Raw genomic sequence first — 16135 nt, 5'->3', positions numbered from 1 at the left:
CCGCTCTTTGCTTACACTCCAAAAGGTTTGCATGCCCCCAGGTATAAAATATAATTTCAAGGCTACCCCTCCTCCGTCCCACCTCTGTTTTTCTACTTGTCGTCTTGCTATATTTTTAACGATACTTGTCTTCTCGTTATTCTTCGGTGCCGACGGTACTTGTCTTCCCATCAGTTCACTTTTAGGTTTTTGCAAGATCGCAACAGATAAAACATTGGTGTTACGGATGGAGGTTTTCCTCTTACTTATTATCCGAAAAATGGTTTTGTTTGCTGCCGCAAACTAAACTCTCTTTTCGGCGGTGTCTATCGTTAGGTTGCTAAGGATGGTGACTACTTGTTGTAGCAATTTCATCTCTTTCTTTGAAGACTGCCCCTACTTATCCTTCAAAACATATTGTTTTAATGGGTGAGGCTTGACATTCAAAGATGGTGGCTACTTGCTGCCACAAATGGATCTCCTCCTTAGGAGAGCCTACTTTTTTAGACAAAGGGAGACGATCTTTTCGCTCACATAACTTTGACAAAAGAATTTTATCCTAGAACAACCCTCTCTTCCTTTTTTGGATGGGGTACGGACTAGTCTGTTCTTCTGCGGAAATCAACTTTATACCCAAGGTTTTCTCTGCCCAAGGCAGGCCAGGGTGCATGCCCCCTGGGTCCCAGTTCTTTCTTTCCGAATTACTCGCATTCATCGGGAAGTAGAACCGGGGGTGGAGGCATTTCTTGAGTGAATAAGCCGTTTAGGGTTGGTATTTGACTATTTTCGATGCGAGATCCCGGAAATGAAAGTTGGTCTACGAGCTTGACCATCTTTCCTTCGTGTGGAAAACACATTACTCTAAAGAGTGAGGAGACTATAGCTCCCATGCAATATATATAGTCCCGTCCAAGGAGTAGGTTATAATCCAAGGGTCCTTGGATGACCATGACATTCATATGAACTGTCTTCTTCCTCAATGTAATGGGAACATTGGGGAGGATCCCTAAAGGGTGACTGGTTCCTTTATCAAAACCTGATAGATTTCTCATCTCAGGTAAAAGCGCCGGGGAACCTAGTGCTTTCCAAGCAATAGAGGAAAGGATACTCACAGATGCCCCTTCATCAATTATGGTTCCAGCCATTACCATTCTATAGATTTGGACAATGATTCTGAATGGTATACTGGCTGGTAACCCGGGTCTGCCTAGTTGGTTCCAATCAAAGGATACAACCAGGTTGCTTGGTGGTGGGACTGAATACACGGCCGGATACGACCCTGACGATGTTCCTTCCTGCGATAAAGGAATGGGCGCATTTCCCTGATGCTCATCAGAGTCTGTGTTGATGAAAAGAATCTGGACGGTGTCATCCTTATTCTCTTCAGTGAGGGTGTCATTTGAAGATGAATCTTCAACGACGGTGTCATTTGAGGATGAAACCTCCGAAGGAAGAACCGGGTCAACTACCGTTTCAACCTTTAGACTTTTGTCTGGTCTGGATTCAGTTGGTTCATTCTCAATGACCGACACTTCAGCTGACCACTTGAGCGGGCCAGCTGGATTTTCAACTATCGAGGGATTAGGCACGAGTTTTTGGTATCCAGGAGGAAGTCGTAACGGTGATACCGGACGATCTTCCAAAACTCTCTTTGCCTCATCTAAGAATGGACATTTGTGGATGGCGTGATCGCCTTCACACAATATACAGGGTGATCTTGGTCTCCCTTTTCGTCCTTCACTCTCGCTAGTTGATGGATTGCAATCAACATGACTACCAGAGGTTGATGCTACCGGATTGTGCAACCTGGGGGACCAGTCCCTTAGTATCTGGGGAATACAAGGACAATCATGATGGAAGTGGGCCCCTTTGCAAATGACACATGGCGATTTAGGCCCGGTCGGTGCAGTGTGTGGGTTTTTGTCAGATGTCTTTTGCTTGCCCCCAGTCGCCTTCGCCATAGGCCCCTTCTGCTTCTTTTCTTTCTTCTTCTTTTCCTTCTTCTCCATGGGAGGCTGACTTTTGCCGGCTCTACCTTGTGAAGATGAAGGATCAGAGGAAGAAAAGTAAGAAGTGGAAGGCTGGTGGGCAGCTCTAGACTGGTCTGACTGTTGATTCGACTGCTCAGGATTTGTGGCGATTTGAACTACATTAGTTGAAAAGAGCCATACAGGTAGGCCAATTGTCAATCCTGGAAGTGACAATGTGGCCATATGAGGCGCACCAACATCTCCCCAAGAGGAGAAGGGATTTGGACTTCCACCAAGGTTACTTCCTTGGTTGGTGGGCTCCATACTTTTCAACTGAAAGATCAACGCGGGAATAAGAGGTGATTATGTTCCGTTTAAAATAAATTTTATTAACGACGCTTTTAGACACAATCTTGCTTTTTCATGTTTTAAGAGTCGAGAAAAAGCTAAAGATGACTCTATTCCCCTTCGATGTTTTAACGAGCCCGAAGTGACAAATGCTCGGATGGACTTTTTCAGTTATAGAGTTTGAAAAAGGCCAAAAGAAACTGCTCTGGAGATCTAGGCAGAGGGTGTGCCAAACCTTTCGCGAAACCACAGAATACGTTTTACGGTACGGGTGGTCGATCTTCGTGAATGCTGTGTTCACTGCATCGCGATCAGTAGGGCGGTTGACACGGCTTCCTATGGATAAAGGATAATTGCCTATAGGGTTCTCCCAATATATACGCGACGGTACGTGGGAGCACAAGTCCGTATTAGTGCCACCGACTCTCAGGAGAAATCACCCACCTTCGTAGAGATCGACAGTCACTATGTTTAACGACGCCGGAACACGTCTCTACCTAGACCTCTATTTGTTTGTGTTATGTTACAAAGCGTTGTTATGTAAATTGAATTTATTTTAATGTTGATCTTGTTTAGCAGTTTGCCTTTAAGGATCACCACGAGATGTATGTAACAAATTCCTGAATGCAGTCTAAGATGAGAAGCAAACTTTTCAATCTTTCAACTTTGAAAACCTTAACTACTGAGGGAAAAGAAAGGCAAATCTTTTCACACAGATCATAGAGCACACACAAAATGCAAATTTTTCCTAAATCGTCAAGCAAACAGTCAAATGCAAAATGCACAATGCATGTATTTTCTTTTCCCTTTCTTAATGTGGATGGGTTACAAAAAGAAAGTTGTTATATAACTTTGATTTCGATTTAAAGTGAAAGTAAACAAGCTTGTCCAAAATCAAAAGACACCTTAAGATTCACTTGCTTAATCACTGGAAATGCATGAAATCAAACCATAATGACGAAAGTAAAATGACTAATCAGCTATGGACAGCACACAAGCTAACTCTTTAGACCAGCAAAATGCCTAACACAGGTTCAGATCTAAGAGGCCAAAAGCAAGACTAGTTTACTCTTCGTTATGGGAAATTGTAAATGAATAAGAAATACAAAAGAACAAGTACAATTTCGTTATATAACAGAGGCATAATGATGGCAAGTAATATTGGTTTCAAAACAGGTACAAGACTGACACTTAGCAGCAAAACTAAGTGAAAACAGGCAAGAGAAAGGAGGAAACCCCAAATGCACTAGGCAAATTTGGGCCAACGCAGGCTCTGCACAGCCAAACTGGCTCTCAGCGCAGGTAGCCCCTTCGGGACCTGCGTTGCAAAGCAGGTAGCCTGTGTACTACCTGCTTTGGAAAACGAGAATTGCGTTTTCACAGTTTCCGGGTCATAATTTTCTCAAAAATGCACGGTTTTTGCTCAAATCAGAAGCAATCAGTCAAGCACACTCAAAGGGATGATTAAGAAGGTGCAAAGCTATCACTAAGAGCTTACAATGATCCTTGTAGATCAGCTTTTCAAATCATGAACTTGCTCAGAAATGAGCTAGAGTAGCTGCCCTCTACTTCGCTTTTGATATAGTCAAAAGCTTTTCGATTTGGTACTCTTTTGTTCAGGAAATGAATAGCAAGATACTACAAACACAATCAAACGGATACGATCCCCAGTGGAGTCGCTAGTTTGTTGTAGGGAAAAGTATCCGACTCGGATGACCCTATCCCACTCTAAGGGTGACAGTTCCTTAGCAACAACTATAAAACAAACTACTTAAGGTTTACTTCTTTATTAAAGCAGAAGAGAATGGAGAAATGCACTAACCATTGCCTTGCGCTTAATGTCGAATCCAAACTCTTCTCTTTGGCCGCTTGCTCCTAGCTCCTTGTTCTTTTGCTCTACCAGCTACAATGAGATCCTGCAAAATAACAAAGAAGGAAACTACAAGAGGCATGCAATCATAACTGATTCATGGATTAGTGTAAACCAAACATGCAATCATCACAATATATCATTGAAACAAGAGCACATAGAAGAACCTCAATAGCTTTTATTAATGAAGAAATAAAGGTTCTGAGAGTATTACAACCATTGAAGGCTCCAACCCAGCAACACCTCCCAGCAGAAAGAATTGCTCTTCTTCACCTCTCTCAAACAATCACCCAATAGTTCTATAGTGAAACCAATAGCATATCATTACTTTGCACAAAATTCCAGCCTCCTTGAGCTCATAGGAGAGAGCTCAATATATAGATGAATTGAGAAAGGATGAGTCAGCTTGCAACTGATGTGTAGCTGCCTTGTGTCCTCTCTCTCTTCAGTTAATCTTTAGTTGATCTTCAGTTCTTGAATCCACTTGGTGAACCTTGCTTCCACTTGGAGAAACAAAGCCTCTGACTCATCACAAGGTGAAATCCCTGATCCAAGTGTCATTTTTGGAAGATTCCAGAGCAATGACTCAGTGTGCCACATGTCCAAACTCGCTCAACGCAGGTGGGCTTTGTTCTACCTGTTTTGCAACGCAGGTACACCATGGAGCAGTTGTGTTTCAGCGCAGAAGCCTAATGGAGCACCTGCTTTGATTTCAGGATTGCTTGTTTTTGAGTGTTTTCAGGTGGAGAACTGATCTGAGAGCTGTTGGTTTGCTGACCTTGTTCCTCTAGGGGTAGGAACATCATGTTTAGGGAACTTTGGATACCTTGGATTATTGACAATTCATGCTTGTTGCTGTAAGGCACAAAATTGTCTATAACACTCCTATCGGGTGAAATCTCCACCGTTAGATCTAGGGCCTCACGATCCTATGGTTATCACTCTTATCGTGCAGTTGACTTGATCGAACGTTAGCCCATGATGAGAGCGGTTTTCTCTCTCATCTGCTGGACACGCATCATTCAATGTATGGAATCGCTCATTCCCTTGCCAAATCCACTTACCACCCGAAACACTTCCAATATTCTGTTGGTTTTGGAGCACGGGACCCGCCTGTTAGTTTTAGTGCTTTTCCCACAATTTCTTGGTTTCCCTTGTGACCTTGTGCTTAGGGATTTTCCTTCTTGAGGTATTTTTCGCTAATCGTGCATCAAAAACAACCTCTATTTTCTGATCTGGATTTCCCAATTGCTAGTTTGCGCTCCTACACAATCTCCATGGGCCTCGGTCAATGCTCTTTGACCAAGTTCCTCATTTTTCCATGCTGGATACATTTTGCCACTGTCTAGAGGTCTTTCCTGATAGCTCATTGTTCACAAGTTTTTGAAGTCTATCATGATTTGATACAGTCATAGAACTCTGATAACTTTCATGGATTCAATTTGGATCAACAATAATGATGGATTATCCACATGGTGATGTACTCAGTTGTATGCCACCATATTCCAGTAATTGTTGTGACTATTTCTTCACCTCACCTACTTCTATAATACACTACTTATACAACCCAATGTTTGGAAATGGGGAGTATGGAAATAGTTGGATTTTGTGCTCCACTTCCATCTTGAGTGGGAGTCATTTATGTTGGGTGTGGAGCCTGATTATCTTCTATAGTATCGGCATATTGGACCCCAGTTCAAAATGGGGCGGCAACGCCGCCCGTAAAATAATCGCTGCCGTGGGGGGGGTTTCGGGGGCAGCGCCCCCGAAGCTAAAAACAGCTGTAAAATTGCCTTGTAAAAGTATAGTAATTTCTAGTCAATCTGGGCCGTTCATTAGGCAGATGATCTGACGGTCGAAGTTATGTTTAGTTTAGGGTTTTTTGCCCTAGAAGGCAACCCCTCTCTTTATATGAGGGCATTGTATTTGAGGCTATGAGATAGATGTGTATTCGGTGAGCGAGAAACATAGAGGTGAGACTGTGAGAGAAAACAGAGGATATTACAGTGGTTTTGCTGTAGGTTGTATCTCTTCATTTTGCTGGATAATAGAAAGGAAGGACTGGCTGTTCGAGGTGGACGTAGCCCAAACTAGGTGAACCACGTATATCTGTGTCTCTCTTGTTTTGTGCGTTTTCTGTGTTTATATTTCTACAATATTTTATGTGTTCCATTGCTCCGTAATATATAATTTTCTAACAATTTAGTATCTTGGAACACATCCCTACATTATTGTATCATCTCTTCCAGTTGTTTATTTTTTCTTAGTACACCCCTCTAAGGATGCCTTGCCTCTTATAAAATCTTCTACATATGAATTTTCTCATAAAAATAGTAAAACATACTTGTTTATGGAACAACTCAATTTCTTGGTTTGGTTGGCACTTACCGGCAAATTTTTTCACTTTCCTCTATGCGCATTGATGGTGAATGATATTCCATCCTTAAAAATTATTATTATTTGGATATCTTCATGAATATTGCATCACACATGTACATTTAGGGACTTCCAAACATGACTCCACATAAATCAAGAGGAACTACATCTAGTTCTACTTCATGAATAAAATCAACATTGATGGAAAATCTAATTTTGCACTATTTTTTTACCTTTAACTTTGCATCCTTATTTACCTATCCCAATGGATATGGAATCAATCAATTGATCATAAAATTCCAATCCCAATTTTTTGACTAGCTCCTCTACAATGAAAATTTCTTGTGATTTTCTGTGAAAAAAACATTAATCTTTGTCTTCATGACGTGTATCTTTATGTGGAAGAGTTTTGTCATTTATTTTTCTTCTTTCTTAAAGCTACTCAAATTCACCTCCTTCTACACTAATGTACATAACATTTTCTCATAAACATCTTAACTACTTTCCATTTGGTTGCTCGAATAAGTGGCCATAAGATTCTTCTTCTTATTATTTTTCTTTTTGTTCTTCGGTTAAAGCTCTAGATGCAACTTCCAACACTTCTCATCTATGCAATATTATAGTGGTTGATGGGATATTTGTATTGGCATGTTGTGATTGTTGTATTTTTACCTTTTCCACTTTCCACTACTTCTTCCCCTTATTAGAGGCATATTGTTGCTCCATCCTCTTTGATCCACTTAATTTCCCTTTCTTTAGGCATATCTTCTCTACATACTATGATTTTACACAACCCTTATCCACTAATATGGCTTAAATAACATCATTTTATTTTAAATACGATTGCGTAGACACCCAGATACTTGAGGAGTACATCTAGGTTCTTTAGGTAGATACCTGACATTATGGCCATCTCTCTAAACTCTATGGTGTTCTCCTATATGATTTTCCTTTGTTTCTATATAAAGTAGTGCCATTAAATTCACAGGTCCTCTACATACCCACTAGCATAAAACTATCACTTTATCAGTGTTCCGAATTCCTCCCACTTGGTCACTAGAGTATCTGTCTTTAACCTCAAGTTCTTTGTGTGTCTTTTGCACCAAGTCAAGGCATGACCCTATAATTTCAACTGTACAAATGAAATCTTCTTTTCTTCCTCAATATGATGGATAATGAAGTATATTTATGATTGTTGCAATTGATGATTTAGCATTGAATCATCAATATCACCTTGCTACAGATTGATATTAACCTTTGCTTCCATCTTGAATAGGGATTATGAATTATTCATTACACATGAACTGGGTTGATCTTTTCCAGGTCCTTTTGTCGTCTGGTTCTTTGTTTCTCCCTAATATCCTCATCTCCACTTTGATATATCCTCTTCTTTAGAACACCCATCTTATCCAAATAACCAATTCTTATTACCTGTGGTTGACATGAGGAGATAAAAATTACAATTTATATATGCAACTTGCGCTTCTAGTATTGAAAACCATTCCTTTACCATATCAAGAGTGGTCCAGATTTTTTTTTCTTATAAATCCATTAGAACTACTTGTAACGGAGAACTTAAAAACCATAGAAACATATGCATATAAAACAAAGATAAAAAGAGATAATCACGCATGAGATCAAGACACAGAGATTAGATTACGGAGTTAGCTTAATTTGGACTATGTCTTCGGGCCCTCCTCAATAATGGGGAGGCCTTCATTTATTAAGTGGCATGAAAAGAGAAGAAGCACAAGTAGATTTTACACAAACACAATTATACCTCCAATCTGGAAGGGAGCTGACAAATGGAGAGCCCATCTCTAGAAACAGACATCATCACTGAAATCCTGGTGAAAAATTGTGTAGAAACACCTATTCAAATGCTGAATTCCGATAAAAGGGCTTTCTGCACCTCTCAAAACCTTTAGATACTTGATTCTAGGTTCCGGCCACCTGCCAAGAGTAGGTGCTACTACTCTGCAATGGTATTTTAAGAAATCATGTAGCTTCTCTCCCGTTTGTCACCTCCTTCTCCGCATCTAAGAAACCTTGGGTTTAAGTATAAATCGGCGGCGGAGCTTACCGCACCCAGCCATTAGATGCAATGGTAAATTGGCATGTTGGTTGAGGAGAGGTTGAGGGATAAAATCCCCCCATCCTTATTTAGCATGTGCATTTTTTTGTGGAGCCACCATGTGGGCGGGGTCAGCAGACCCGCCGACAGTGGGTTTGACTCCCACTAATTTTTGGCTTATATATATATATATATATATATATATATATATATATATCCCATTGCGATTGTGATATGCGATCACATCACATCCTGACTCTATCAGGGGATGGTGGTGTATTGCTGCCCTTACAATGTGCGATTGTGATTTATCACATCACACCCCTTCTTTGGGGCCAATTCATAAACACTTGCCTTTTACGATCACGATATGCGATTATCACATTGCAACTTTTCTTTCATAGGGTCGATTTGAAACTGCTGACCTCTACCTTCTGCGATAAGTGAAATGTAGGCCCAATGGCAACCTGCTACATGGTGCTTCCCCATTTGAGGAAGGGTTCAGCCATGTCATCTGTCCAAGTCAAACCTAAACTTTGACTTTCTATAACTTCTTCATATGAACTTGGATTTGAGTGTGATTCACATCGTTGGAATCAGGGTGACAAGCAATTCAACCTGACACTAACTTTGTAGATATTCTACCACTTTCAATTTTTGAGCCTTTGTACCATGCCGCTAGTACTTTTGAAGATACTCCTAGACCAAACCTCCCCATTGAGAAGCTTTTGTTCCTCCAAAAGAATTGAAATAATCTGCAACTCCTGTGTACATTTTCTGCACCAAAAGTGTCATAACAGGTCCATACTCCTTCTCCTTCACCTTTGTCCTTCGGAGCCATAAGCGATGAGTCGACACCTGCATCCCTTGCAAACTTGTAGTACAATACTTTGGAAAATTACATTCTTAATTCTATGAACAATAACGAGTCAATCATCCCATACTTTCCACGAGTTTATAGCACATAATCTGTGGTCAAGTTTACATAAAAATGGAAACAATACCCCAGCTATCAATATAAGGGCAAACATCATGGTTTCTTAAAAAAGTGATGGAAAACACATCATCATTGCAACACATGATTACAAAAATAAGGCCAAAACTCATTGTTGCTACAAAAAGTGATGGAAAGCACATCATCACTTTTACAGTTTAAAATACAACACATGATTTAAAAAACAAGGCCATGTCATTCTACCACACCTAGAAAGACAATATTTTACCTTCAAAGTGAATGGGTTGTTTCCCTGTGGTGCATTTGTTGGTCAAACAATTGTTTCACTTGGTTCATGCACGAATGCTTTTTCCTTGTGACACTACTCTAGATGGAACCTCTGACATGTGGCTCTTTGATTCAGGAAGTTGATCCAAATAAGGTGGTCATCTAGAAAATAGACTATTGGTTAATTTATAACCAATCAGATGTGTTCAAGAGGATTCTATATGTGCCTTGATTTATCTTGAGGGTCCCCTTTTTTTCTCTAAACACGTTGGTCCCATGTTGACATTCCCTTTTTAAACAGGTGCTTCACTCTACGCCATTGATTTCCTCTCTCCATATATAATGGTCATCACTCACCCTGATCACTAACTAGCTGATTCTTTTTCTACCGTCGATCTATCTGTCCGATCCAACGATCGTCACGTGATTTCGTGTTGATTTAAGCACGGTCTTTATTACTTCAGAGGCATGTGAAAAAGAAAATTTTCTCTCTCCTCTGATTGCGACGTGTCGAGCACTTAGGCTAATCACACGGACTTGGAATATTACCACTTACCACTTGAAAGGCATGCAATATACCGCTTCCTGCTTTTCCAATACAACCCATGTGCATTAAATCAAAATTTAATAAAGTTCTTAATAAATGTTTTAGTGCTTAATTCCAAGATTACCCATTAACACTAAATGACTACGATTAATGATAAACACACAAATGTTGATATTTACAATTAAAGCGTGAAAACAAAGGAAATACTCGTTTAAGTTTCGAAATGCAAATACATAGATGTAAATGAGATTCTGCACCAAGATTAACACACAGTTGCACATTGAATCAATTTATTCAATATAATAGAAGTTACATAGTCTTGGCCCTCTCAGCTCAATTACAACAATTTATCTGACCTCTGTCTCAATCTCAAAACCCTATTTATCACTCAAACTCTTGCTTCTCACTCAATTCTCAATCATCCCAGCCAATCCCTTTTCATTACATTTTCTTCTCTTTTATGAGTCAAATCCTATTCTAACTGCACTAACAACTTGATCTCTATTTTAATCAATCTAACAATCAAATCTCTATTCTTAAGTTCTATTACACACCTATGCTAAAAACTTATCCCTTAGTCTAAAATAATACAATTTTCTAATTATTACAATAATGAAGTAAAGATCATTTTTGAGAGATCCAACGCTCTCTACCAAAATTGACTTCTAACCACTCAGGTCAATGAAATTCAACTCATTTAGCCACAACATGTGAACAAACAATCACATTAATGGCTAAGTCCAGATTCTCCTACGTCAAACTCCCGGGGAAGAAAAGAACCATTCCTCAAACTTTAAGGGTTTACTCCATACTTCTACAACTCTACTGTTTTCAACCAACTAGCATCCTCCACTGGTTGTCCTTTCCATTTCACTATATATTGAAAATAAACCTGTCCTCGAGTTCCTTTGGATACTCTTTTCTCCAAAACAACTTCCACTTCCTTAACTGTCTTTGGCATTTGTTCTTCCCAGTTCAAAGTTTGAACTTCATCTTCTGTAGTTTCCTTTTGTAGCTCTGTCTCTGTCTATTTGTATGGATACAAATCTGCAACATTGAAGATAGGTGATATTCGAATTCCCTCTGGGAATTCAATTTCATAAGCATTAGTTGAAAAATTTCTTACAATTCCACATGGTCCTATATTTTTCATTTTTAGTTTATTGTAAGTCTTAGTATGAAATATTTCTTTTCTCGAATACACCATCACTAAATCTCCCACTTGGAATTATTTCTCTCTTCTTTTCATATTAGCTCTCTATTTGTATTTTCCATTGCTTTCCTGCAATCTAATTTTCACATCTTCTTGTAGTCTCTACATCTGCTCTGCAAACTCTTCAGCTTTTGCATTTCCTGTCTCATGTTTACCCAAATTTCTGAGTTCATACACACCTCTTCGATTCATCCCAAAAACAATCTGAAATGGACTCATTCCAATACTTCAATTTGGAGTGTCATTATAAGCAAACACAGCCTGAGCTAGTGCTAAATCCCACTGCTTAGGATTTTGATACACTAAACTTCTCAATATGTTCCCCAAGCTTCTGTTTACCACTTCAGTCTATCCATCTATTTAAGGATGGTATGATGAACTGAAACTGAGGTTAGCACCTAGTTTCTTCCAAAGCGTTCTCCAGAAATGCCCTATAAACTTTGTATCTCTATTAGACACAGTACTTACACACAACCCATGTAATCTTACAATTTCTGAAAGGAATAGATTCACAATATGTGTTACATCACTAGTCTTCTTACATGCAATGAAATGTGCCATCTTGGAAAATCTATCTACCACAACATAAATGGAATCATTCCCCCTTTGAGTTTTAGGTAACCCAAAAACAAAATTCATGCTAACTGCATCCCATGGTCGGTCTGGTATTGTCAATGGCTGGTACAATCCTGTATTCTAGCTTCTCCCTTTAGCACGCTAACATATCCTACACTTCTCAACAAATCTCTTAACATCAGTCTGCATCTTTGGCCAATAGTAAAAAGCATTTACCTAAGCAAAGGTTTTGTCTTGTCCAAAGTGACCAGATAATCCTCCACTATGTTTCTCCTTTATTATGTTTTCCCTCATCGAATATTTGGGAATGCATAACTTGTTGCCTTTAAACAATAAACCTACTTGGGTAAGATAACCTAACCACTGACTTCTGTTATGAACTATTGGATTTTGTACTACTGTATAAATACCTTTGAAATCTGCATCATCTTTATACATTTCAACCATTTCTTCAAATCCTACAACACCAACTTTTAATTCTTGCACAATGAAATTTACCGTACTCAAAGCATCAACAACTTTGTTCAGCTTACCACTTGTGTGTTTTATCACAAAAGTAAAGCTCTACAAAAACTCTACCCACTTGGCATGTTGCTGGTTCAATTTTGGTTGGTTGTTTATGAACTGTAATGCATGATTTTCAGAAAACAATATAAACTCCTTTGGTAGCAAATAATGTCTCCATTTTTTTAAGGCTTGTACAATAGCATAAAATTATTTATCATAATAAGAATACTTCTTCTTAGCTTCATTTAGTTTCTCACTAAAGTATGCTATTGGTCTCTATTCCTGACTCAAAACTGCTCCAATTACAACTCCACTAGCATCTGTTTCAACTTGAAATAATTTTTCAAAATCAGGTAAAGCTAAAACTGGATTCTCTATGACTTTCCTCTTCAGCAACCTAAAATTCCTGTCTGCTACTTCTATCCACTTGAATGGCTGATTAGTCTCCTTGATTGTTTCAAGAATTAGTGCACAAATCTGACTAAAACATCTGATAAATTTCCTATAAAAACTTGCAAGACCATGAAAACTTCTTACCATAAATATATTGCTTGGAATAGGTCAAGTCCAAATTTCTTGGACTTTCTCTGGATCCATTTTCAACCCTTCTTTAGAAACTACAAATCCCAAGTAAATTAATTTTTCTTTCATGAAGCGACATTTCTTCAGATTTATCATAGTTTCTCTTTCTGCAGAGTTCTTAAAACCAATTTAAGATGCTCCAGATGTTCTTCTTTACTTCTATTAAAAATTAGAATGTCATCAAGATCAACAATAACAAACTTGCCTACATATTCCTTCAAGACTTCATTCATCAATCTCATGAATGTGCTAGGTGCATTAGTGAGTCCAAAAGGCATCACTAACCACTCATACAACCCACTATTTGTTTTAAATGTAGTCTTCAATTCATCTCCTTCTCTAATCCTTATTTGATGATATCCACTCTTCAGATGTATTTTAGAAAAATACTTTTACCCACTCAAGCAATCCATAAAATCATCCATGCATGGTAAAGGAAACCTATACCCGATAGTGATCTTATTTATGGCTTTGGAATCTATACACATACGCCATTCACCTCCTTTCTTTGGACTGAGTACTATTGGTACAACACATGGACTAAGACTCTCTCTGATTAGTCCCTTATCCATCAGTTCTTGCACTTGTTTTCTAACTTCTACATTCTCTTGAGGAGTTAGTCTGTATGCTACTTTGTTTGGAAAACTTGCTCCTGGTATTAGATCAATATGATGACTAATACTCCTGATTGGTGGAAATGCATGTGGCAACTCATCCACAATAATATCAGCAAAATAATTCAACAGAGTTTTGATTTCTTTAGGTAAATCATCTAAGTTTGTGGAAGTCAAAATTACCTTAGGTCTCCCTATGACAACAAAATTCATTTCTAAACATTTTCCAACCTCTTGCAAGAACTCCTTTCTTCTCATCGTCATAACATTGTTTCCAGGTGCTCCTTTGTCAGCTTCATCCTTCAATGGCAGTAGTGTATATTTATTTCCATCCTTTTCCAGTGTATAAGTATTTTTCCTCCCATCATGAATAGCTTTCTGATCAAACTTCCAAGGTCTTCCCAATAATACATGGCATACATCCATTGGCATTACATCACACAATATCACATCTTTATAAGTACCAATTTGTATCTCTACCTTGCATTTTTCTGTCGCAATAATCTGATGTCCTTTCTGCAACCATGACACTTTGTAAGGAGTAGGGTGTACTGTCTTCAATAATCCTAGCTTGTCCACCATCTCTGTAGAAACAATGTTATTTCTTCCACTGTCAATTATCACTTTACAATATTTACCTTTGGATTTTCATGTAGTTCTGAATAAACTCTTCCTCTAAGCTGGTTCTCCTGTCTCTTTCTCTGCCTTAAGCAATACCCTTTTCAACAACAAGGATTCTTCTACTTCAAGGGATTCTTCCTTTTTTGTAATTTGAGGTGTTTCTTCCTTTGCGTTAGCCACAATCAGATTCCTCTGACTTGTTTTTCTATTATGAGGACAATCCCATGATCCATGTTGTTATAGACATTTTTGTGCCCTACAACCCCAAGCATGAAATGTCCATAAACCAAGGGCTCCTAAGTCCCTAAAAGTGTTGTTCTAACCCCTAAAGGAACAAGGTCAATAGATTACAGCTTCTCCCAGAAGTTCTCAATGAAAAACTACTCAAAATTGGTCAAAAAAGGATCATTGCAGCTGCTCCACTGGCTAAGTGCATTGCATCTCACCCAAATACACTGAGAGGGTCTGTTGCATTGCAAAAGTCCCTTTTGTGGGGTGCGATGGGCGAGAAATGACAAATGGCAGTGTCATTCCGCGAGGTGGAGAGGCAATGGAAGCTTCTAGAATCTTCTCCTATGACACTTGCCTCACTGAATTCGACCAAGGATGAGTAAGAGACCCTCAGTCTCCAAGTGGAAGCTAGAACTGTCAGAGAGAAGACACTAATCAAATCACAAGCTGACTCATCCCCCTTACAGATATCTATATATGGATCTCTCATCCCAGAGATCCAGAGGCTGGAATTTGCATATTGTAAGGAATTGTTGTTGGTTTCTAGAGAGAAAACATCAGATTGTTGGGTGATCTAAGCTTTGTTTGAGGTGAAGAGGGGCTTCTTTGCTGGGAGGTTGATGCTGGGTGAGAACAACCGGTTGTAACTCCTCCTGGACCTTTTCTTGTTTTATCAATAAAAGCTATTTGAGTTTTCCTCCATGCTTTTGTATCATTGATGCTTGTTACATTTGTATGGTCAATTTACATATGATCCTAGATTGCTTATAAATATAGATCCATGTCTTTGTATAGTGCTATGCTTCTGTGATCTTGCAAGTACTTTGTGAAGCTGGGCGTGCAAGGGAACAAGTAGCTGGGGACCATCAAAGAAGAGAGGGATCGAATCAAGGGATTAGCGCAAGGCAGAGGTTAGTCCTTCTATTTCTCTCTATCTATAATTCATAAAGGAAAAACATAAGTAGCTTTTCTCTGTTTGTTTCTAAGGCAACTGTCACACCTTAGTGGGATAGTGCAGTTCTATATAGACACTTTTCCCTGTAACAAAATGGCGACTCCACTGGGGAGATAATCAGTTTGTTTGTTTATCATTCTTTGTTGTTTGTTTCATAAACTTATAAGTAGCATTCGAACTGCAATTTCCATATCAAATGCAAAGTAGATAATTGCTGCTTCAATCGATCCACTAGATCTGTTTATGATTTAAACAACTGATTTACAAATTATCTGATTGCCCTTGTGACAGCTCTTAGATCCTCCTTAGATCTACCCCTAATTGTTGCATTACTGATTGCTTTTTACTCGGCCAAAAACCAAGAACTGAACTACAAACTGTGACCCGGAGACTGAACAGACTCTCGTTTCTGGCCCAGCGCAGGTACTGTTCAGAGACTCTGAATTTCAG

The sequence above is a fragment of the Pinus tabuliformis genome, chromosome 3_1, assembly GCF_031772625.1.
Source record: "Pinus tabuliformis cultivar Carrire ecotype Pingquan chromosome 3_1, CPIR1, whole genome shotgun sequence".
Lineage (NCBI taxonomy): Eukaryota > Viridiplantae > Streptophyta > Pinopsida > Pinales > Pinaceae > Pinus > Pinus tabuliformis.
The sequence above is the reverse complement of the archived record's forward strand: the minus strand, read 5'-3'. Positions refer to the sequence as shown.